The 26,216-nt window shown below is 42.4% G+C and overlaps 1 protein-coding gene and 1 pseudogene across 2 annotated transcripts in view; one reads left to right on the forward strand and one right to left on the reverse strand.

The window, feature by feature from the left end:
- The window catches only part of PLPPR1 (phospholipid phosphatase related 1), a 191,939-nt gene that overhangs the window by 95,371 nt on the left and 70,352 nt on the right, over positions 1-26,216 (reverse strand). The gene's annotated exons all lie outside the window — the stretch shown is intronic.
- LOC118667703 lies at positions 1,252-2,338 on the forward strand (annotated as a pseudogene).

Consider the following 26,216-nt stretch of genomic DNA (forward strand, 5'->3'; position numbering starts at 1 on the left):
ATTTCCAATTTAAAGCTCAGCTGCCCAGGAACCAAGCTATTGTTTTTCAGAAGAGAAGACAGGGAAGGAAGGAGGGAGGGAAGGAGGAAGAAAGAGAAGGAGAGAGAGGCAGACAGAGAGAGAGAAAGCCATGAGTTGAGATACCAAATCTATGCTTACGTCAAATCTCTAAAACAGAGTAGGTGTGTGTGTGTGTGTGTGTGTGTGTGTGTGTGTGTGTGTGTGTGTGTGTGTCTCATTAGCTCCTTGGTCCTTGGGCGCTCTCAGGATTCACTGCCAGGAAGTCCTTGTGCCCTCATGACTGGTTAATTAAATAGCTCTGTTGGGCCCTGTTGGGGTCTCACAAAAGACAGGAGAAAAAAGTGAGACAAATTCCCTTTCTCCATGAGAGATTTCAGAGGAGGATTCAGACAACACTGGCACCGCCTTGCTTTGCCTACACTGCTGCGTGATCTTGGGGTGACTGCACCTGTTCTGTAGTGGATTTTGAATGAGTGTAAGTATATGAGTGTATTGCCCACTCGCCTCTCTGATCAACGTGTATTGAGGGCTTACTATTCCATGCCAGGCTTGATACGAAGGTATAGCTTTATAGTCATAGTTTTATGTTTACCGTAACATGCCTTGAGTAATTGGCATATGGTATTGGAGATATGCTGACCATTCTCTTTTACTATTGCAACCTGCTTCCTTCATCTGGCATTCCTGATCTCACCCTATATCTTTCTCTTTTATTTATACCTCTGTGGTCTAACATACTTTATAATTTATTATGTTTATTTTATTATCTTTCTCTAGCTGTGAGAATATATGTTTCACAACTCCTTGCTTATTTTGTTTGCCAACTGAACCCCAAGTGTCTCTTGGAAAGATGATGACATTCAACAAATAATGACAAGTCATATAAAGACAATGTCTCTCTGAGTCCTGTAATGGGGTTAACCTATAGGGATCCAGGAAAGTCTCCTCCAAAGAAGCAATCTATGGATACCCAGGAGTGAAGAGGGTGGTGGGAACAGCATATGGAAAGTACCTGACAGGAGACAAAGCGTGGCCACGTGGCTGAAGCATGAAGAGCACCGGCAATGGGACCTGTAGAGACCAGAGCAGAGAGGGCCCAGGTGATACAGGGCCAGGGAGGCCTTGTTAAAAAGTTTAGAATTAGTTATGAGACTACTAGTCACCTATCGAAAGGTTTAAGGAAGAAAGCTGCTATGCCCGGCTTTATTTTATGAAAGGATTGTTCAGGATATGGAGAGTAGTTTGGAACAGTGGGGCAAGAATAAAAGGGTCCTTTCCGTCCCTTTCTGGAATTCAAGATTACAGAAGTGAGGACGTGGTGTGTCCTCTGGTGGGACATTCCGGGTTTCCCCAAGTCTTCTGGGAGGAGCTGTCATCAACTGTGCTGACACCACAGGAGCCAAAAATCTGTGTATCACCTCTGGGAAGGGGGTTGGGGATGACTGAACAGATTGCCTACCACAGGTGTGGGTGGCACGGTGAGGGCCCCAGTCAAAAGAGGCAAACCAGAGCTCAGAAGGAAGGTACATCCAATGATGGTAATCCAACAACAAAGTCATACGGGAGAAAAGATGTTTCTTTATTTTGAAGATAATGTGGGGGTCAGAGTCAATAGTAAAGGTGAGATGAAAAGTCTGCCATCACAGGACCAGTTGCAAAAGAGTGTGCAGATTTGTGGCCCAGGATTGCGTCCGATGCTGGCAGCATCGCACGATTCTCTGGTGTATTTGTGAAAAACAAACAAACAGAAAGTAAAATAACCAACAATAAGAAAAAAAGCATTAAAAATGATCTCTCCCTCCCACCGCCCCAGAAAAAGGAATGAATATAGTGAGGTGGCCAGTCGAAGAGAACTTCAATCATCCAGACAAGAGGAGAAGGTGGTTTGGGGTAAGGATAAGGCAACAGAGACAGACAGGCGAGTGAATTCAAGATAATTGGAAGCGCAAATAAGGCTGAGTAAGGATTAGAGTGGGAGTGGTGGGAATGTCAAAATGCCTTTTCTTACTTGCTTAAATCCCTCAAACTAAAACATACATCTTTTTGTGTGCTGTCTCCAGTCGTGATGAACAGGTGATAAGAGCTTTCTGTTTGCTCTGTTCAATCAGCTGCAGCCTCCTCTTCAAGCTCCCCTCCTGAATCCCAATCGTGTCCTTTCCGCATCAGCTTCCTCTGGCCCAGAATCAGGCGCAGCATGAAACAGTCTATTCTTGAAAATCAACACATTGCCTTTTAAAACACCGTGCTTAAAGGAAAGATCAACCGAAGGACTTGTATGCATGCATATAAGCATAACCAATGGACACAAGACACTGAGGGTAGGGGAGGCCAGGGGAAGGTCAAGGGTGGGGGGGAAGGAGACATATGTAATACTCTTTGTAATACTTTAAGCAATAAAACAAAATTTAAAAAAATAAAAATAAAAGAAGGAAAAAAAATCAATACCCTGTTGTAAATGTATTCCCCTGATAAATTGGGGTCCCTACATATATATGAATGCCTTTCCTTATTTCCTTTCTGTTTTTCCGATCTCCACATACCCTTCGAGGCATAGTTCAGTTTCTGCCTCTGCCAGGAAGCCTTCGGAGTTCAGTCAGTCAGTCAGTCATTCACAACAATCATGCTTTGATCTGCCAATAAGCCATGAGCCACTGGTGTGGCATTTAATCTCAGGCAACATTAGGACATCAATGAAAAGATGAGGCAGGGCAATCTCTTAGCCTCTTTCCAGTCTATGACTTCCCTTTTGTGCTCTCCTTTTATCTTTCAGCCAAACTCCAAAGTTCATGGTTAACTTTCCATGAGTGAGTGGGTTCTGTTTCCTTCTGGATTGTGAACTGCAAGGCTGGTCTGACTTGCAAGTCTGTGTCTCTCACAGCAGCTAGCACTGCGCTAAATGACAAAAGTGGTGAATATTTATGCTAGTTCCAAGGAGAAGTGTGGAAGAGGTGATTAAAGTTTGCCTTAGCTCCAACACCCTTTCCTTTCACTTCACCACCTCTGCAATAGTGTCCCTTCTCTCTGTACCAGGCCAGTTTATAACCTACAGGCTCACCAGTAGCCTACACAGCAGCCTGATGTCTCAGAATGCCACTGAATGGTAGGGTTCCTCCAGGGTCAGCCACAACCCTCATCACAGGAGTAAATGTAACTTTGATTCTCAATGAAAAGCCACAGTCGTATGGACTTGAGCGCTGGAGTTAGAGCTGTCAGGTGTGGATCTGGACCCAGGTCACCACAGAAAGTAAATTATACTAACTCCCTGTGCCTTGCTGTGTTGCTGTCTATTCCTTTGTCTCGCTGTGGCTGCACCGGGGAATGGTTCTGAGGGCTAAATGACACAATGTGCGTGGTGTTTAGCACATGCCAGGTGTTCTGTAAACATTTGTTGAATGAAAGCTCTTTATATTCAGCACTTGCAGTTCAGTTTGCTGCTTTTCCCTTCCGTGTCCAGACACCATCAATTAGGGAAACACTACTGTACTATTCTGCTTAATAAGAGGGGACTGCTTTGAAAGCACAACAAAACTTATTAAACATCTCCTTATTCATCCAGATAGAAGGATTATTAATTATCGAACATTGGCTAGTTCCCAGGACACCTCATTTGCTCACATCCATTTTCAGAAAAGCTTCAGATTTGGATGTGAGTTAATTTCACATTTTTCCCCCTCACAGAGAAAGCACAAGGCCGCTGAGCAGGTAGCAGTCTGCAGGCCACCTTTCAGCCAGCAGGGATTTACAAGGAGGGAATTCATGCTAGAGTCTGGAGGAGAAATGTGGATAATGAGATAAGGGGAGTGGTGGAGGAAACAGCAAGAAAAACTAAAAAACACTTGTGGGTTCTGCCTGGAGCTCTTAATTAACCACGTTCTCCACAACGCAGAGCAAATCCATCTGGGCAACCCCAAAATAACAACAGCCCCTAGAGCTCAGGGATAGGTCAATGGTGCAGAGTGATAGGTCACAGGCCCTGAAGAATTTAGAAGCCCCTCCTCCCCCAAATAAGAATCAAAAGTAATGGTGAGGTTGAAGCTAGAATACCCTACACTTAATAATAACTAATAAATCCAATTTCCTCAAGTTTGGCACATGGTGCTAAGACAGCTTTGCCACAACAGCTCAGAAAAGGGGGAAGAATGCTGCAGAAGCCTGTACATGTGCTGTTGGCACAAAACTCCCAAGTTTTTCCCTAAGTAAATAAAGCCAGTCGCAAACTCATTTGCTTTGCCCTTGGGAAGTCAGGTACTTTTGTCACTGATGTGTGGATGAGCCCCAACTGTCTCTAAGGAAAGCATTTTATTTATGGCCTTTCGAGTAACACAATCTGAGTGTAATTCAACATGTTACATTGATTTTGTGTTGGGACCAAGGCAAGGCAGAAGCTATTCGTGCTTTTGGGGTCAGGCTGGGTTTAATCATGCAGACACATCTGGCTGAAAAGTGACAGCTGCAGCCAACAGAAAGATTGTTTCCTGGAGACCAAGTGCCCTAGGATAGAACACCCACTAAGTCGTTACCTCTTCGTTCCAGATATTCTGCATAGTCTGTCCTCCTCATTCTACTGTTGTGGATACTGAGGCTCAGGTTAAGTGATTCGCCTCAGATGGTTACCAGACTGAAAGCGTTGAAGCTAGAACATAAACTAGGCCCACTGGGCTCCAAACTCCACTGAGTACCACTCCCTGCTAGCTCCCCGCCCTACATGATGCTTACCCAGGATAGCCACACTATTGATATCTGGGGATAAGAAATAGTGAAATATTTACCCTAAGTAAATACTTTGAATCAAATCTCCAAAAATAATGGAGTCTCAGGATAGGAAGTCACCTAGTCCAAGGACCCATCCTATGCTTAGAATTTCAGAAGAGGACTTTTACACAGTTTGCAATCCTATCTAATAAAGAGGGAATATGCTAATTGACCCTCATGCCATCGCAAAGATGGCAGCGCCCACAGCCAATAAGGAGGGACTATGCTAATTGCTGTCACGTCCTCAAACATGGCGGCGCCCACAACCACAAGATGGCGGTGCCCAGTCCTCTCAGCCCCACTGTGCACCTGCCTCCAGAGTCCCCCAGTCCCCTCAGCCCCCCAGCCACCCAGGACCGGCCCAAGGCACAGGCAAGCCTCGGATGTTGGCTGCCCAGCCACCCAGGGCCACCCGAGGCTCAGGTAACCAGGGCCGTCCAAGGTTTGCACTGCTGGCAGTGACAGCAGCAGAGGTGTGATGGGGGCGTCGCCTTCCCCTGATGGCCTGGTCACCTCCCACCCCTGAGGGCTCCCGGACTGTGAGAGGGGGCAAGCCGGCCTGAGGGATTCCCCATCCTGTGCATGAATTTTCATGCACCAGGCCTCTAGTTAGGTAAAAACATTCCATAAACACAAGAAAATCTTGGGGTATGAGGAAATATCTTTACAAGGCACTATTTTCCCCCCCCCTTTTAATAAATAACATATTTTGAATGCCTACCGTGTGCTATGCTGTGCTAGGCACGCCAGCTTTGCCTTAAGAATCCCCGCAATAATCTTACAAGGCAGGCACTATTATTAACATCCCCATTTTACAGGGAAGGAAACTGAGGATTAGAATGGCTGCACAACTTGTCCTAGGTCACACAACCAGTAAGCCTTAGTACAAAGATACAAACCCAGTTTATTAATGTGTTCTTCAAGGTATGTGGAGACACAGTGAAATATAGAAACAAACCTAATGAGTTCCTACTATTTTCTGACAACAATAGACAGTTGTGCTTATTTGCAAGTTATTGGAAGGATATCCAATAACCCGATACATTCTTCAACCTAAGGCACGTCCAACTTCTCTTCAGTTTCCTAGAGTCAGAGCATTTTGGAGTAACTGAGGCAACATGCTAACTACCATGTACAGAGCCTGCATTTGAACATCTGCAGGGAAGGAAAATACTCTCACAGCTTGTTCCACTTAGGAGCAGCTCTGGTGATCAGGAAATCATTCTTATCTTCAGCTGACGAGGCCATTCAGTTAGGAACCTCCCACTTGTATCTCTTGTAGGTCAAGGGCAAAAACAATCCTGTCGATGAAGTGACATTATCAAAAGCAAAGAGGTTTAATGCTATTCACTGAAGCACAAGTGATCTTGAAGGAAATTGAGAGATTCTTTTTCAAGGACAGCTTTAATAGCTGAAGGGGAATAATGTTTTATATCCAGCCACCCAATCCGCTACAGACAACTTGTCACACTAAAGTGGCCACATTTTTTTTTTTTTAATATTTCAATGACATTTTGAATGCACATAAGAGGTTGGAGTGAACAAGAAAGCCAAAGACTTTTAGAAATCGCATTTGCATTTAATTTGAAATCCTTTCCAGTCCTATGACTTCTGCATAAATATTTATGGAATCCCAATGGCTAATTAGATTATAAGCCTTTTATCCAGGAATTTGTCCAATTTTATGCTGTCCGTGAAACCTGAGCTCTTTGCTGATCTCGGTTTGGTCCATATTAAAAAAGCATTTGTTTCAACAGCCTTAAAGGCTACATTTTAAATTCTCACATTTTTAATGCATATTACATCATGAAATGTATAATCCTTGTTTTTGGACAAAAGTCTAAAGACTCAAATCCCATGATAAAATGGCTTTCTTGGGTGATTGCTTTCATTTTGATCAAAGAGGAGTCAAGTACCAAATACCCCCAAAACCAAGAGAGGAAAAAGCACAAATTGGTGCTTTATATCATCAACAAGGCAGCCTTCTACATTGATGTCTTCATGTGGTCCCCACAACCACCCTTGGAAGTGGAGATTACTGTTCTACTTAACTGTGAAAGAAACTTCAGTATCACACAGAATTAAACAAAAGGAGTTCTCCAGCTGGGTCTTCAGATGCAGCACCACTTCTTTAGTTACAGAGGAAGGCCAGAGAGGAATAAACCATTCTCTCTGTTCTACCCACTTCTAGAAGTTCAAGGTTTCCCCAGGTTCACACTTTAGGAACCCAATAGGTCTTTTCATCCACACTTAGTACCCTCACTCCATCTTTTTGTTTGTTTGTTTTACTTTGTTAATCCTCACCGAGGATATTTTTCCATTGATTTTTAGAGAGAGTGGAAGGGAAGGAGGGAAGGGAGAAACAGAGAAAGAAACATCAATGTGAAAGAGACACATCCACTGGTTGCCTCCTGCACATGCCCCGACTGGGGCCAAGGATTGAGCCTGCAACCGAGGTACATGCCCTTGACTGGAATTGAACCTGGGACCCTTAAGTCTATGGGCCCACTCTCTGTCCACTGAGCCAAGCTGACTAGGGCCTCACTTCATCTTTTTATCCTATAAGGTAATGCTATTACCACCACCAAATTTTTCTAGGTACAAAAAGAGCTGCATTGTGTTCTGGTATCATCATGTCATAATAAGTGAAATAATTCCTTTCTGTGGAAGAATCTTAATTATAGTCTTAAGGGTCTGACTCTCAGGGTCTTGGTTCCTGGAAAGTGAGGTGCAAAGCGACACCCTCTTACAACACAAGGGCTGTTCATTTCAACTAACTCAGTCCCCACCAATGCCCTCTTCTATTCAAGTGTTTCACGTGATATTCCTTCCAGCTTGTTTCAGATGTGGCCGCTTTATCAACTTCACCTCCCTGGAGTCTCTGTTCTTTCATCCTATAGCTCTGACTCACCACCTCTTCCCACTTGTCTCTCTTTTAGCCTTTCTCTCTTGTTCCACAAACCATTATTTATAAAGTAATCTATGTGCTGAGTTTAAAAGGTCAGATAAAACTACAAGCTTATGACCCCAATAGCAGTCTCCTGTTTCATCTCTTCTCACCTCCATATCCTACTCTTTAGAGGCAATCCCTTTGAAATATTTTAATTCTTTTTTCTGGTATTTAGTAAGCAGACTCACGCATTAAAGGGAAAGTAAAGTGATCAGTTCTTTATGGAGGCAAAAAGTCATTTTCAGTTTGATCTAAACTCCAGAGAAGAAAGTCTAGACAAAACTTATATTACTATAGACTAAATGATCCCTCAACTCTTTCACACCTAGACAACTCAAAATACAATGAATTTGAGAATAATGCCTGTATTTAAGTCTCTGTAATAAGAGAGCCCAAACATGTTATGACTTATTTTTAAAATTTAGTTTTACAGAGAGAGGAAGGAAGAGGGAGAGAGAGAAACATCCATGTGAGAGCAATACATTGATCGGCTTCCTCCTGCACACCTCTCACCAGGGATTGAGTCCTCAATCTGGGCATGCGTCCAACCGAGTCATACCAACCAGGGCTCTAAGACTTATCTTAAGGTTATGAATTGCTGGGGGCTAATTCCAGCAGGCCATAAATGCAAGAAGTTTCATCAAAAGGTTGATGGAACCTTGAGGCTTCAGCAGGGCTGAAGATACATATTATTGCCTGCTGGAATAGCTGAAAGCATTTCCCCAAACCTGAAGATTTGCATATATCATTGCCTGCTGCCAGACAGCAGAGGGCATTTCCCCAAACCTGAAAATCTACATGTTATTACCTGCTGCTGCCGAAAGCAGTTTCCCCCAACCTGACAATGCCTACTGTATGCTAAACCTTAACCTTTGATGTGTATACCTTCTTTGCTTTAGGACAATTTGTGTTAATAAAAAGCGAGGGGTCGGGAGATTCAGAGAGAGAACTTGGTTACTGAAGCTAAGCCCTCCTCTGGCTCCCCCATGTATTACAAATTTATATTTCATGTCTAGTCTCTATTAATTTACATGCAGCCCTTCTCCAGATTCCTGGAACCCTTCTAGATGATGAGAAAGACCCCAGCAATGAATTCTATAGGGGGAGAATTTAACTCAGATATCTAGACCGTCTGATTGATGATTTTCAATTTCTATGTATTTAGTCACATAAATTTGATTTTTCACAGTGAAATTTCATTTCCAGGTGTTTGTGAAAGATCAGTTATGAGAAATCAAATAAGACTATCTAATTCTACTGAAAATGGAGTCAGGCATCATTAAGATGATCAATTAGATATGTAAGATGGAAAAAAGAAGGTCTTTATCTTATAGATTCCTGTCTAGACACACTTTTAACTCTTAAAATCAAGGATATGTAACAAAGATCTGAGCTAGATTTAATATACACACACCTATTACATGAAAGGTAATGGAGAGTCCATTAAATCCCACACTTCTATTCACTCTTCCAAGCACAGGAGAAGCTCTTGTTGCCAGCACATATCCCTTGAGCCTTACTACTTCAGTTAATCTGGTCAAACTCCCAATTCTGCACTCTCTACATCTCTTAGCCTGGGGACATTTTACCTGAAGCAGAGGATAATGGCTCACATCCTGCAATGCAGGCTGAAAGTGCCAGAGAATGAGAACTCTTGGACCCAGATCTTTTAATATTAACTTTGTCTGAAGGACTTACTGGGGTGGATTGAATTTTTGCCACGATGTTATTTACAACTGGAGATTCTTTCCATCAGACTTCTATTGGGTTGTGTGGGAGTGGAGCTCCCAGATATTTTGATCGTCGGCTAGGTTTGATAACCACTGCTGTTTTCAAATCAGAGTTTGTTTTAATGTAAGCACATTGACTATGTTCCTCGGTAAGAGCAAGATGGATGATGTGGTTGCCAACATCATGCCTTGGAACTAAAATCGAAACCTGTCAACACTCTTTCGTGTACTGTTTACTCGGTTATTCAACATTTACTCATCACCTACTAAATTCCTGACCTATGTGCTAGGCATATAAAGATGAATAATAATCATCCCAGTCCTGGGAGAGCTTTGGCTACAGGAGAGGCAGATAGACAAACGGATATATCACAATGTAACCTGAAAAGTAATTTTAAAACACTTTATCACACACCGTGAGAGCACAAATTGCCATATGGGGAAAACTGGACATGGAACAACCTTTAGTTCATTCCTTTATTGCCATAATACTAAATAGAGCCAGGCCCTGTACTTTTATTCTCAAAATATATTGTGTTTATTGTAACAAAGCAACATATGCTCATCTCAAAACAAAACAGAAGCTCTTGGAAGCAGCCCCAGCCAATGGCTGATGGTAATTGGAGTAAAATGTCCCAGCTCCCCGGCCCCTTGGAGAGAGAACTCTGAGGCATGAATGCCACACTGTTCCCCAGACTTTCCCCACATGATTGAGGTAGAGGCAACCAGTGTAGCTGGCTTGAGAGTTCATCTTTTATCGGCTGCCTTCCTTCCCACTCTCACTTTTCCTACGCTTCCCAAAGAAAGGATTTGTACTTGCTTTTTTGTCTCACATGTTTCTAGGATGAGGGCCAGTCCCTCCACTTGAATTCCGGTCCTGTCATCTTCCATCTCACTTTCTCCCCCACTGACTTCCTCTTCTTCCTAGGAGTCAATCTTGTCTCATTCCATGAAGAAACCCTCTAACTCCTTTCTATTTTCCTAACTCCCCTTCCCCTTTTCTTTTCATGTAACCTAAAGAGTGCTCTATATGATGTAATTTTCTCATCTTTACCAATTGCAATCTGGCTTCTTCCTCCATCATCTCTTTATTGAAGCTCTTTTCACCTAATGTCAAGCGACCTTCTAAAGTCATTGGGTGGCTGGGCTGTGACCGCACTGTGTCAGAACTGAGGTGACACTGTGCTCAAAACTTGATCTCCTTTTTTCAAGGGGAAGCAAGCCATGGAGGGGTGAGCACTGGTCTCAGAAGCAGTGGAGCACTCTTCCAGAATTTGGGCAAGAGTGAGTTTTACAGGACGTTAGACGAGGCAACATGGGGAGAGGGCAGGATTGGCTGGGAGGTTGGGGATTTCCCTGATAAGGCTAGCGGGTCCTGTGTTCCAGGGTAAGGTTTGAATCCCAGCTCTACCATTACCAGTGAGACTTTGGGCAAGTTACTTAACCTCTGTGCCTCAGTTTACTTATATGTACTAGTAAGAGTAACTCTAATGGGGTTTTTTCTTGGTGAAAGAGGAAACTTCTAGTGAGAGGGATGTTCAGATGGAACTGGATTGAGAAACACGGTAAAGGGTTGGGATAGAGAACAGAATTTCACACCAACAGGGAGAACCAAATTGGGGCTGGGTACAATGTGCAGTGATGTGGCCAGTTCATGCTTTCTTTCCCATATACTGTTAGGCACCAAAGAAACAGGAGCAGAGAAAATCAACAATGGGATTGATCTAGTTGGGGAATCACAGAATGGGTACAGGAACTGAAATTTACAGAATGTAAACATATAGGGTGCTGGTGACAGAAGTTCAAGAATCAGGTAAGGACATTTCCTACTGCAGCTTCTCAATTTCAATTACATATTTATTCAAGGCTTTCCTGTATCCATGCTATGGCTAGAAAATTACCTTTAAATCAACAATTTTTACTTAGTCTCATTTAAAAAATACCCAGAATGAAGTCATGTGTTAGATTTCTTTCTAATCTTCATTCAAGAAATAGATAGGTTTTAAAGTGTTTACCCATATACAACCTAGAATCCTCTTGCTCATCTTGTGCTAGGAAAAAGCCATCATTATTATTACAACATGAGCTTTGACCCGACTTCAATTCCATCAAACAGAGAGTACTCAGATTTGCCACCTACAGTGTGATTTTTGGCAAGGTATTTAATCTCTCTAATACTCTATTCTATTCTGAAAACTGTCAATGATAATAGCTACCTCATAAATCATCATGAAAAATAAGGTAGTTTACACAGAAGGCTTACCCCAGTGATGGGCACAGAGTAGATGCTCAATAAATTATGATTATATTTGCTATATCAACCCCCATTTGTGCCTAAGATTTTACGATGCCAATGATTAAATGACATGAGACAGAAGAGCTAATATTTTCACAGACTGGAATGTTCCCTGTTGAGAGAGAGAGAGAGAGAGAGAGAGAGGGAGAGAGAAAGAATCATTATAATGTTCCCTGTTGTCAGAGGGTCCTAGGAGACCCATCTCTCCTCAAAACATCTCTAATAGAACCCCATGTCCTTTGCAGTTGGTAATTAATGCTTATTTTCTATTCAAAGAATTGTTACTCCACATGACACTTCTACACAGAGATATTGGAGTGTTATACTTTTTTTGCAGATAGAAACTTCCATATTTTAATCCTTTTCTCATGGGATTTCTTCCAGGTGCCATTGTTGTGACACCTCGAAGCAGAGAGTGTTACCTACTGGCAGGCCTTGGTGTCACTCACCTGTGCAGCACGCTCTCCACCCGTTTTTCTCACATTCATGTCTTGTTATGCTGCTCATCCTAGCACTGAGTTGCTATACTTTCTGTTTGGCTGGGAAGAGTACATACACATCAAATTGTGGAAGTTCAATAAGCCTTATTACACATTCCACCAGAACAATCCTCCCAACACAACAGCCAAATTCTATGGTAGGTAATTGGCTGCTATCTTCTCACCCCCATTCTCCCTCACTGTTCCTAAAGGGTAGAACGATCTTGTTGGTGTTTTCTCTGTTATTCATGTTATTATTATGTGTCATTAAACAGCACTGTACCCTTCAGAAGGGGCCATTTATCCTTCTAGAACAGATGAGATGATAGGGGGCATTTAAATGGGGGGAAGTCCCTGGAGAAAGAGACTGTTCTCTCTCAATCGATGAGGCACCTTCTCCTGTCTTTCAACCACCTGCCAAAGCACATGAAATGCAAAGAACCTTTCACACTCCTAATGATGCCACCCTAACCATTTCAATGCCGTTTCATTCTTGCTGGTATTTCAGATACCTGTGTCTCTTATGTGCTGTGCTGAGCAGAGACTCTGGTATATAGAACCTCAACAATCACTTGTTGAATGAACAGAACTTAGACTCAGCTTCAGTCCATTCAGGGAATCGGTTGTGTGTGTTTTTCTCTATGTATTAACCTTGCTTTCAGCCTTTGCCCTTTAGATGACACAAGGAGGGGGACAAGGACACCTTTCCAGATCACATCATCCCTCTCATTTGAAGATACCACAGGCTCATGAGTTTTGCCTCACTCCAGCGGCCAGTGCATGGTAGATGTTTAGTCCACTTGTTGGGGGAGCAGCTGAGGCAGGAGTAGAGAAGCGCTCCAGCGGACTCAGGTCTGGGTCTGGTTTCTGGGCTGCAGCCCTTGACACTGGCCTCACAATCACTTGCATCTTTTACTTCAAAATGGCCCTTCTCTTGACCAATTATAATCATATGTAACTTCGGTTTTATATTTCCTTGCTGCAAAAATGACTATAATGGTGTCATTCCTAATGTGAGGGCAACACATGGACTCTTCACTATCTTTGTGATCGCCTCCTGCACCTTATCTGACTACCCACTTACCGCACTGGCAACCCTAGAGCCCCCACTAGGCCAGGCCCTGGACCAGGTCGGCCACATCTGTTGCCTCCTTTAGTCCTCACAGAGGGCCTGCGACACAGGGATTGCCATTCTCATATGAGAGAGGATGGCCGAGGCTCAGCAGGGAGACTATCTCACCCAAAATGACAAGGCTAGGAAGTGGCAGAGCTAGGGTCTGAACCCATTATTTATTTATTTTTCCAATTACAGTTTACATTCAATATTATTTTATGTTAGTTTCAGGTATAAATCATAGTGGTTAGACAATCCCATCTTTACAAAGTGCTCTCCCCCTCTGATATTGCCAGTGCCCACCAGGCACCAGGCATAGTTATTACAATATTACTGACTATATTCCCTATGCTGAACTTCACATCCCCGTGACTATTTTATAACTACCGTGTGTTTATTTTTATTTCAAAGTCATGTTTTCTCTTTGTAGATGGGGTTTGGTAGGATGGGAGCTCCCTCTTTTCATGAACAGCGGTCACTTCTGCGTCTATTTTATTGTTGGCACACAGTTGTCTGCTTTTCATAGTAAGGGGTTATGGGGTTCCGGGAACTCTGTTTGTATCATTAGAATTTATTATAACTATTTACTTGATATTTTCTAAATGCCATTTTTTTTCTGTTTCTGAAAGGTGAAGAAAGCTAGATTACTGATTGCACACAAAAACCCTACCAATTGCAATATTAAGTGCTTTACCATGAGGCCTCTTGGGATGCATACATTATGAAGACAGAGAACTGTGTCTACCACCATATGGGATGTTAGTGGCTTTTGGCTGCTCCTCTATCCTTGGAGAGAAGCCAGTATCATTGTCTCCCAAGCTGTGAGACGGTGAGAACAAGACTCACCAAAGCTAACGTGGGGTAGGTGTTTGAAGGAGAAAAAGCCATCAATTGGTACCCACAAGAAATTGTCACCACAGAGAGCCTGACAGGGAGAGAGAATCTTGTTAGTGAGCCGTCAGAAATTGGGCTCCCAGTTATTTACCAACTAAAACCTCTTATTCCTACGACATTTTATTTGTTTATTCCTAAGACATTTTATTTTTATTTTTTAAACATATTTTTATTGATTTCAGAGAGGAAGGGAGAGGGAGAGAGAGAGAGAAAGAAACATCAATGATGATAGAGAATCATTGATTGGCTGCCTTCTGCATGCCCCCTACTGGAGATCAAGTTTGCAACCCGGGCAAGGGCCCTGCCCAGGAATCGAACTGTGACCTCCTGCTTCATAGGTCAACACTCAATCACTGAGCCATGCCGGCCAAGATTCCTAAGACATTTTAAAATAGGAACAGACTTACAGACACAGAGAACAGACTGACAGTTGTCAGAGGGGAGGGGGTTTGAAAGCTGTGTGAAAAAGGTGAAGAGATTAAGCAAAAAACCCCAAACAAACACACACAAAAATTCATAGACACAGACAACAATATGGTGATTATATTCCCTATGTTGAACTTTACATCCCCGTGACTATTTTATAACTACCGTGTGTGGAACTAGATTTAAATTTGGGTGGTGAGCACACAATATACAGATGATGTATTATAGAACTGTACATCTGAAACCTATGTAATTTTATTAACCAATATCACCCCAATAAATTCAATAACTAACTAAAAATACAAAAAATAAAAGTGATCATAAATTTTAGATTTAGAATGAGAAGGGGAATTTTCACTAACAAAGCATCTCAGTGTCCCACACAGTGCTAGATCCAGTACCTAATGTTATTTAATCTTTCAAACAACTCTAGTAGCTAAGCGCATACACTGTAGAATCAGACAATCTTGTGCTTCAACCCCAGCCCTGCCTCTCACTAGCTGTGTGACATCTGGAAAGTTACTTCACTCTTGGCGTCATGATTTCCTCACCTGTGAAATAGAGGTTACTATACCCAGCCTGCAGATCTGTGGTGAGGAATAAATAAAATAACATTCGTAAAGCCTTTTGCCCAATACCAACAATGCAGTAAACATTCAAATTCATGTATTCTTTTAACAAATATATATTGAGCACCTATTTGTGCCAGGCATTGTCTTGTCTTTGGAGATAGTGATTATAGGAAACACACAGAAACCCCGTCCTGTGGAGTTTAATATTCAGAAATATAATTATGATTATGAGCAACCTGGTGAGATCTGGGGTAGATATTACTAGTCTCAGTTTACATACCAGGAAACTGAGGCAGAGGAGTTCATTCCTCCAGGTGACCTTGGTGACAGGCCAGTTATCCTGGTATAGACAAGAGGCTGAGTTGTCTTAATTATCGCATATGCCTAGCATAATGAGGCTTATCCATGAGGAATGGCAGTGATTATTCCCAAACACAGCCTCATGTATTCCATCTGGGTGCTGTCAGTGCGGATAGCCTGATACAGTGGAAAAGCTCAGGACTTCTGTCAGAGGATCTGGATTTAAATCATGGCTGCTTGGTGTCATGTGTTCTCTGTGAGCAACCTGATCTCCAGAACCTGTCTGTTTGTCTACACAGTGGGGATAGCAATACACTCACAGGGCTGCTTGGGGGATCAAATGAGGCAGGATGTTCAGAAAACTTGTAAATCCCACTAGATTATGTAAAAGGATATTATAATATGACCACCAGAGAGGAAGGTTTCTCTCCAGAGGTAACATACTAAAAGTAGACCACTGCTTAGAGCAGTCATGGCGAACCTTTTGAGCTCGGCGTGTCAGCATTTTGAAAAACCCAACTTAACTCTGGTGCCATATCACATATAGAAATTTTTTGATATTTGCAACCATAGTAAAACAAAGACTTATATTTTTATATTTATTTTACATATTTAAATGCCATTTAACAAAGAAAAATCAACCAAAAAAAAAATGAGTTTGCGTGTCACCTCTGACACGCGTGTCATAGGTTCGCCATCACTGGCTTAGAGCATATTCTTCTTCAGTCCACTCAGAGCTGCACAGACAGTAGGCAAGCCATGCCTTGCACAAGGACACCACACCAAGGAGGCAGACAATAGCTAAAATCCAACCTAGTCTCTGCTCACCAAGCTGTGCACCCGAACATAGGACCACCTCCCCACTGAGTAACAGGCAACTTTTTCTAATTCGCCCAAAGGGAAAGTATGGGCTAGTGGCGTCCCTGCTTAGACTCAGTGCTCTTCTTTCATCTTCGTCTATCTACTTCTGTCCAATTAATTCTTCTTTTTTTTTTTTTTTATCCCACCAATTTCCATTCCTTCTGGCCTGTACTCTTCTCTTTTCCCCCCACCTCTCAGCTGGCGGTGGTGCCAACAGTTGTTCTAACCAACATGGTGCCCTCCCTGCCAGCTGCTTCTTCTCTTGACTGTACAGTGGGGCCTTGACTTACGAGTTTAATTCGTTCAGAGACTGAGCTCGTTAAGAAGCTCGTTAACTCAAATTACTCTATCAACTCAATGCAAAAAACGGCGGAGAGACAGCTGGTATCTCAAAAAACTCGTTAGTCGGGACACTCGTAAGTCAAGGCCCCACTGTATATACCTCCAAGGCCCAATACACAGAACATCCTTCTCTCCAGATCTGCCACCTAGTCTGCCAAAGAATGTCATCTCTTGGCCTGCTCTGAAGGCCTGAAAAAACAGGTGTTGTGAGCAGTCCATCTAGACTACAGGTCAGAGGAGCCAAATGTTGCCACTCAGAAAGTGGGTAACCACAGTCCACAGTCAAGTCCTAACCAGGTAATTGTGGTTTATAATAATCACAACCACACAACATATTTTCATACATAAACGTCCATAAAGCTCTGCAAAGCAAACATAACAGAATAAATGCAGTCCATAAAGAAAGACACATACATCTAGTGAACCAAAACTGAAGAGGAAGCAAGGGATTTCTGAGCAAAATGTTCAGTAGTAACAAGATACACAGATTGGAAGCTTGACTAAGGTGATGAAAACAGCTTACAGTAGGAGGAAAAGAGAACATTGTCATGCAAACCATGTGTTGAATGGCATCAAATAAGGCAGCAAAGGAGAACCCAGGAGACTATTCCTGTTCTCAAATTTTAACACATTCAGTGACATAGGTCTCTGATTTGACAAGCATACATACCTTCATTTATTCTCTCAACTCTAAAGCTGACAGCATAAGCTGTCCCTATGAACCCACATGCTTCTTCAGGGCACTCTGGGCACTTTGCAACATGCAAGCAGGATCTTACGTTTTAATGGGAAGTGGGTGGGTGATAAGTGGTAAAAGAGAAGCAGATGAGGTAATTACTCCTCCACGAATTCTGACTCACCTACCTCTAGGGGCTGTGAAGGAAAATGGAAGGAAGAGAGGAGGAGGAGGTGAGGTGGGGAAAAACTCTGAAGTAATTTACAGCCACTCAGAGGTGAAGGAGAATTAAAGCTGATGAAAAAAATAGCAGGGAAACTCCCCTATATCCCCATAACCTCAATCACAGCTCATGCTATATAGTACTTTTGCATTTTATCTGCAGCGTTTCCAGCTGCCTCCCCTTCCCAGGACAGCCCTGTAAAAGCAACCATGGTTGTGCTAACACTCCATGGAAAGTGAGTGAAGAACAAGAAGTGGTGGCAAGTCTCTCATATCCATGAGCAGATGTTGTGTGTGAGAAAGAGCCCTCCCAGGGCCAGTCGAGGGGCTTCCTGCCTCGAGGAGAGCCGTCTCCTTGGCTCCCTCTGGCCCTTTCTGCCTCCATCTCCCAGACAGAGCTTCTGGGTCCAGCTTCTCCTCAGGTGGTCCCTTTATACCTTATGGTCCCAAATATGGACACACCTGGGCCAGGGAGTGGGCCTGCCTTAGGAATTAGAGTTGGTTTGGAACAGAAGTACTGCTTTAGTTTTCTGTTTGATTTGTTTTTTGCCTTCCAGCAGTTGTGTTTTTTTAAATATGCTTTTTTACATTGATTTTTTAGAGAGAGAGAGGAAGGGAGAGGAATAGAGAGACATCAATGAGAGAGAAACATCATTGATTGGCTGCCTCCTGCACTCTCTCTACTGGGAATCGAGCCCACATCCCAGGCATGTGCCCTGACCAGGAATTGAACCAGTGACCTCTTGGTTCATGGGTCAAAGCTCAATCACTGAGCCACACCAGCCAGGCCCAGCACTTAGTTTTTAATGTGACAAAATTTTCTCCTTAAAAGAAATATTAATAGAAGGACTGGAGAGATGGGGCAATTTCATCTCTCTCTCTCTCTCTCTCTCTCTCTCTCTCTCTCTCTCTCTCTCTCTCTCTCTCACACACACACACACACTTATTCCACAATAAGTTTGGTATAACACCATTACTATCAGGTTAAATTGTGTGTTTATCATCAGTGCACAAGTTGCCCTCCTTGATAATAAGAAGTGGAATAAGGACCATTCTATGTATATTTACTCTTGAAATTATTTCTAATATGAATATATTTGTTACAGTAAATTTGTGACATGTAGACTGTTATTTACATATCACGAATGAGTAAAGGGAGGGTCTGAGAAGTTCAATAACCTGCCCAGGGTTTCACATACAAATAGTAAGTGGCCGAGCTCGCATTTAAAATCAGACTCAATCAAAACCCACCCTCTTTCAAGTACCTCTGGATGCTGTTCAGCTGGTCAGTTCCCTCCTGGCCCGTGACCCACATTCTCTGTATGATCCTGTTCTCCACTTAGAACATCTGAACACACATGTGCTGCCAACCCAGCTGAGCACAAATGACGGAGAGTGAAGTGGACAGGTGCCCAGAAGTGATTTTGTATTATTTATATTTTCAACTCCTTCTTTGTTAGTTGCTTTATTCTCAGTAATTGGTTGGGAATCAGTGAGAATGAAATCAAGCTGAGAGCGTTCTCAGTAACTGGGTGCCAGTCTCATAAAAAAATGGAAAATAAAAAGGTCTTAGCAATAGGTAATGTGTGATGTTACCCTTTATAAAGTGCTAGGCCTTTTACCTAATTTATTTTTTTGTACCATCTTTCTAAAGTGGGTATATAATTAGTTCCATTTTATAGAAGAGGAAACTGAGGTCTAAGGACTCTGAGTAACCTGCCCAGGGTTATGCACTGTGTAAGTAGCACGGTTGGGTCCCACCAGCTCTGCCTGACCGAGAGGTCCCATCTGCTCATGTCGTCTGTATGCTTACCTCAAAGGGGAAGCTTCTCACCATGGAAACATGGACACGGTGGAATACTTACGGGAAAGTGATGGGTGCAGAATAGTTTCAGCGCTTTCCTTTTGCTCCTCCCCCCGCATCTTTATGAGGTATAGTTGACAATAAACCAAACACATTTAAAATGTAAGTTTGATGATTTTTGACATATGTATATATCTGTTAAACATCACCACAATCAAGATAATGAATGTATCCATCACCCAAAATGCTCCCTCATTGTCTTCATAATCTACTCCTCCAGCCCTCCCATTCCCCAGGCAGCCACATGGTATATCAGTTTGCATTTCCTAGAATTTTATATAAATGGAAATACAATATGTACTCTTTTTTGTCTGCCTGTTTTGCATTCAGTGTACTTATTTGCAGATTTATCCACATTGTATGTATTAATAGTTTGTTGCTTTTTTAAAAAAACCTCACCTGAGGATATTTTTTCCATTGCCTGTTCAGACAGAGAGAAAGGGAGGGAGGGAGAGAGAGAAACATGGATGTGAGAGACACACATCAACTAATTGCCTTCTGCACCCCAACTGGGGGTGGAGAGTGAATCTGAAACCCAGGTGCATGCCCTTGACTGGGACTCGAACCTGCAACCCTTTGGTGCACAGGCCAATGCTCTAACCACTGAGAACACTGGCCAGGGCAATAGTTTGTTGCTTTTTACTGGTAAGTAGTACTCCAGTGTATGAATAGATCACAATTTGCTTATCCGTTTACCTGTAGATATACTGGTTGTTTCAGTTTTAGACCATTACAAATAAAACTGCTATGAATATTTGTGTACAAGTCTTTGTATGAATATATGTTTTCATTTCTCTTGGATAAATAACTAGGAATGGAATGGTTGGGTCATATGGTAGATGAATGTTTAACTTAAACAACAAACTTCCAAACTGTTTTCTAAAGTGGCTGTGCCATTTTACATTCCCACCAGCAGTGAATAAGAGTTCCAGCTGCTCCACATCTTCACGACCATTTGGGACAGTCAGTGCTTTTGATTTTCAATAAGGATTTCTTTGGCTCCTACAGTGTACTGTTCACTGTGCAAGTGGGCATGGTGACATTAAACAGTTAGAGGACAAAGGAAACCCCATGGAGCTCAAAGTCTACCTGGGGAGACAATGAAGTAGTTAGCACCGTTAGTTCTGTTAGTTCTGTGTGTATATATGTCTATGATCTATTATTATGTATATGATAAGGGTAAACAGGATAGGCTATCTAAATATGATAAAAAACAATGTAAAGGGGAACTAGGAAACAAGAGCATAGCATGATTAAGTATCGTTGGTCAGGTTTAGCTTCTGGGAACAGACACATTTTGTACCAATCTTGAGAGAACAATAGGATTTGTGTTGTTAGAAGAAAAAGGTGGTGTTTCAGAATCTGCTGCTGCCTGGGTTAACTTGGGTCAGTTGTTGAATCTCTCTGTTCCTCATAACAGGGGTTATACTTGAATGACCCACATCAAACTACAAGACAGAGCACTGTGGAGTCACCCCCTTCCAAAGTTCTCATCAGAGAAGTGTGTCAACCCTGCAGATGTCATGGACTTAGGCAAAGAAATGAATAATTACCTACATATTTTGAGAGAGAGCACCAATGACCTTGGGCGTATCAACAGAACAAATGCCACCCTTCTGTCACGTTAAACTCGCACTCTGCTGGGTGCCAAACATCCTATCCATTTGCTGCTGTTCAGGGAGTGCGGGTTTCCCACCCCCTCAGAGCAGCAATTGGAAACTGAGCTCAGCACTTGGTAAACTGTCTGCCACACATCGACTCTGATGGTACAACGATTTGGCAAGAAGAGATAAGATCATTATTACATCTCAAAAGAAAATGATTTCTAGCTACCTTAAGAGAAAGCATTCACTCTTTTGAGAACAGAACTTCTCTGAATTTAAACAAAAATCTATCAGATTCTAGTGTGGTTCTTCTTCCTTGGAATTTCTCTGTCACTGGAATGTTCTGGGGGTTGTCCCATGCAAGCCTCAGACCTCATGGTTCTTTGATGCTAGAGGTCCCTGTTTTCCTTTAAGTGTATCTCCAGACACAGCACCAGGTCCTCCAAGAAACTTCCCAATATCCTAAAGTGCTAATTCTTTTCTAGATCCCCACACAAATCCCTGGACTACCCTTAGAAGACATTCTGTCAACCTCAATCCGATAGCCCCTACATCATGTCCGCTGTGGTTTCACTTTTCCTCTATTCTGTCCCATTGCTCACTGATCCTCTTGAAATGATACTCCAACTATCTACTTGCTCTCACTCCACTCATACCCCACCCCTCACCATGGACTCCCTACTGTCCCGTGAGCACCCAGTCATCACTGGGCACATTACATTTACTGTCATCCATATTTGCCCTTCCTGGTATAAACCAGGCTGTCTGATCTCAAAGTGTGAAGGCTTCACTGAAATGTTCTACTTAGTGTCTTAAAAGCCTTGGGACTAGCTTATAGGTAGAGCCATTCAACATTCCTAACGTAGGGGGACTTTCAGATTGTTTGGTCTCGATTTCCTATAAGCAAACTCAACGTATCTATACATTTCCAAAGCCCCTTTGGGAATGTATAGATACGTTGAGTTCGCTTATAGGAAAACCACCCATAACAAAGTCTCTGAGGGGCTTTAGGAACACCAATTCCTTGGCATAAGCCCAGGGGAATCTATCAAAATGGAACTAAATTCAGGTCGAAGGGAAAGAATGATATTAAGAAGCCTTAAAAATATTGCATGGTGTGTGTTTTTTAATATATTTTATTGATTTTTTACAGAGAGGAAGGGAGAGAGAGAGAGTTAGAAACATCGATGAGAGAGAAACATCGATCAGTTGCCTCCTGCACATCTCCTACTGGGGATGTGCCCGCAACCCAGGTACATGCCCTTGACCGGAATCGAACCTGGGACCTTTCAGTCCACAGGCCGACGCTCTATCCACTGAGCCAAACCGGTTTCAGCAGTGTGTTTGTTTTGATAAAGCCATCTATATACTCAGTGTCACTATTTGCAATTCTGGAGGCAGGTATAGAAGAATACTGACCTAGCTTCTACAGACAGACCTGAAAGTCAGCAGTCTCTGAAAGTAACCAGGTGCTAACTAGGTATCAGAAGAAAGATGGGTTAGTTATTGGGTACAGCGGTTCTCACCCTGTGGGTCGCGACCCCTTTGGCGGTTGAACGACCCTTCACAGGGGTCGCCTAAGACCATCCTGCATATCAGATATTTACATTACGATTCATAACAGTAGCAACATTACAGCTATGAAGTAGCAACGAAAATAATTTTATGGTTGGGTCACAACATGAGGAACTGTATTTAAAAGGCCAGAAGGTTGAGAACCACTGCGTTAGGAGCTGGAAGTTAGACAACAAAAGGCAATGACTTCAACTCAGAGTTTACCCTGGGTCAGTTTTTTAACAGGCAGTTTTTTCATAGGGACATCAAGTATCTCACAATAAATTTGATTACATGAACTATGGATTCTTATTAGCTACAGAAATTGTTATATAAGATTGAAAACTAAGGTGATCAGTAAAAATGACTCTACAAATAACTTCTAGAATACACTTCTTTGAAGTTGTTTGTTTTTTTTTAATTAAATATCATTCTAAAGCTTGTGGGGCAGCAGTGGTGGTATTATGTCAACATTTAATATTTCTACTAGTCTGTTTAGGAAAAAAACATTAAGCTTGATGTAGTATCCATCTCTGTAAAAATGAGAACTATTCCGAGTTGTGAGATAAAAAGCTCTTAGAACGGTGCTGGGCGCAGAGCAAGTGCAATGAGCTGTTTGCTAGTAATGCCATGAAAACCAACAGTTGTAGACAAAGTCAGTGTTTGTTCAGCAAAGGGAAGACGGCAAGGTTTACAATGTCTGGAAAGGGTATGTATCTCTATAACGCATGACAGAGCTCCTGCGGTGAGATGAGCCTTTAGTGGCAGATCCGGGAAGACTGCCAGATAAGATTCCATGTTGAGGCTCAGATGCTACTTCTGAAAAATCCCTCTATGCACATTCAAAGCAAATTGCAAAAGCTAACCTGGAAAACAAATGCATACAAAGTAAGTTTCAATGTCTGCTTTTATATAAAGGAAATAAATACTGAATGGTGGACTGTTTGGATGGGCTCCCATTTTCCAGCTAGCACTGGGAAGTTGACATCCATGTTCCTTGGGGTGACTCTGACTTCTGAGTTCTTCAAACCACAAGTTAGTGGAATCGCTTGGCCGTGTGCCATGCTGCATTTAGGATCAGACCTCAAATAGCTTGCTTAGTGCACATCCCATATCCAAAGAAGAGGAAAGAGACTCAGCCAGAAGAAGGGTGGCATGAAAACCTGCTACCTTCTGGAAGAACTCGTTCTTACCTGCCCCCGTTCACCATTCTGGCAGCATACTAATAACCAGTAATCAAAACCTTGCTACCCCTGCAAATCTAACATGGTCAATTTTTCTTCACCTTCCTTGAGCATCACTCCACTTGCCGGGGTCTGAGAACTGACTGACTGTACACATGTGCTGAAATGAATGTAGAATGAGGCTGAGTTATGTTTACCCTACAGTGGTTTATAAAGAATTACAACAGCTCCTTGATCATAAATTACTATTGAGAATGTTGTTACTTGTGACTAAAATGCATGGTAATGCTCAGAAGACAGAGCTTTGGCAAGTGTAGCTTTCTTTTCTTTTTTGTTTCTATTAAAGGTGGCCCAGTGTGTTGAAAAGACAGACTTACAGACAGATCTGGCTCCAAATCTGGGCTCTGTTACGATGTAAACTTGAGTACGTGACTTAAACCCTCTGAGTCTCAGTTTTCTTACCTGTGGAATGAACAAAACAAACCTTGCCTCTGATACAGTACATGGCATATAGGAGTTCAATAAATGCAAATATGTTCTATATGCAGAACCCATAGACACAGACAATAGTGGTGAAGGCCTAGGAGTGTGTATGTGGGGTGGAGATGGTCACGGGGGAAGAAAAGGGGACATCTGTAAATACTTTCAACAATAAAGATAAACAATTAAAAAAGCTGCCGAAACCGGTTTGGCTCAGTGGATAGAGCGTCGGCCTGCAGACTGAAAGGTCCCAGGTTCGATTCCGGTCAAGGGCATGTACCTGGGTTGCGGGCACATCCCCAGTAGGGGATGTGCAGGAGGCAGCTGATCGATGTTCCTCTCTCATCGATGTTTCTAACTCTCTATCTCTCTCACTTCCTCTCTGTAAAAAATCAATAAAATATATTTAAAAAATAAATAAATAAAAAAGCAAATCCATTCTTCATCAGGTAAAAAGAAGCTAACTGCTGCTTCTAAGATGCACTGCACTATTCCACTGGCTAAGGCTCAAGTAAATCCACTCTGGAAGGTCATCATCATTATGTGTCCTGAATGCTACAAAAGACTTTAAAAACAATCGGAGCATCAGAGAGATCAGTGATGATACGTAGCCTTCCACCTTCTGCCTAAGTGGCTATCTTTGGGCAGGTTCCACTGTGAGAAAATGCTTCTTTAAATTGAGCCCAAATTTCTTTCTCTGTGATAACACCTGCTGATGGATTCTGATTCTGTCCTCTAAGCCACCAAGAATAATTTCTGTATGTCCAATGCGATGTAATTGTGGTGATGAGACTGAAGAGCTACTAAGTCCTGGAAATGACAGATGAGGAAGGGCTTCGTGGGGTCATCCTCTCTCCCAAGGGTACAGAGATTCTGAAATGAAAGTGGGATCAGTGGCTGAACGAATGATCCTTAAGTCTTTCCATTCTGAGGACCCCACATGTACATCTATTAAAAGAATATGATAAGGAACCATTTCCCTTGTTTAGTGAAGAAATAGAATGGTGATAGGTGAAAAGAAGGGGATGTTACTTATTATATAAGGCACTCACCCATCCATTCATTCAATAGCACTTGCTGCTAACTAAATAACACCTATTGCTAACCAACTCTGGGGGGAAAAAAGCCATTGATAACACATTTAGAAAAACACCCTATCAGGTAATGTGGCTCTAGTCAATAGACTATTGGTGCTTCTTTGAGGAAGAATAAACTTAGATGACAAAAACAACAAAGATGTTGATTAATAAGATGCACCAGCCAGTGAAACTGAAAAAAGTAATAGAACATTTAAACGTTACCTCTCTTTTAAGTAAGTCACAAAGCCTAACGTCAGTAATTCTAACCATCAAGGCCAACACTGAGAATTCACAACGATTGATTCCATTGGCTGTTATAGGTAGGGTAAAAGAAAAAAGAAAAAAGAAATTGTGAGAAAGTGAGTGCGGTATCTCATTCCATAGCTCTTTCTCCCTCTTTGTGGATGATTACTTTTATTATTATATGGGTAAAGATCTTTTTTCTCCAGGGAAGCCACAGTAAGAAGAGGCTGGAGTACCACGTTAGATGTGAAGATGTGGGACTTGAATCAGCCACCAGAAAGAACCCAGAGATCTCTTTAGCCAGTAAGCAAAAGTGCAATAAAGCACAGGCGAAAAGTAGGGAGGAACATCTCCTACATTCTGCTAGTTATGGCAGTAAACTGAGATAACTGGCCTCTACTGAGGCCATTGAGATACCAACAGAAACCTGGGTTGGTACCTGAGTGTAGGACTAGCCCCCACAGCTACCTATAGAACAAACAGAGGAGGCAGAAAAGAGTGGTTTAGGTGGGGAGGAATGTGGGAAAGGGTACGGGGAGGGAATTTTTCCAGAGAGTGGAACCACTGCATTTT

Source organism: Myotis myotis, unplaced genomic scaffold, assembly GCF_014108235.1.
Source record: "Myotis myotis isolate mMyoMyo1 unplaced genomic scaffold, mMyoMyo1.p scaffold_m19_p_12, whole genome shotgun sequence".
Taxonomy (NCBI): domain Eukaryota; kingdom Metazoa; phylum Chordata; class Mammalia; order Chiroptera; family Vespertilionidae; genus Myotis; species Myotis myotis.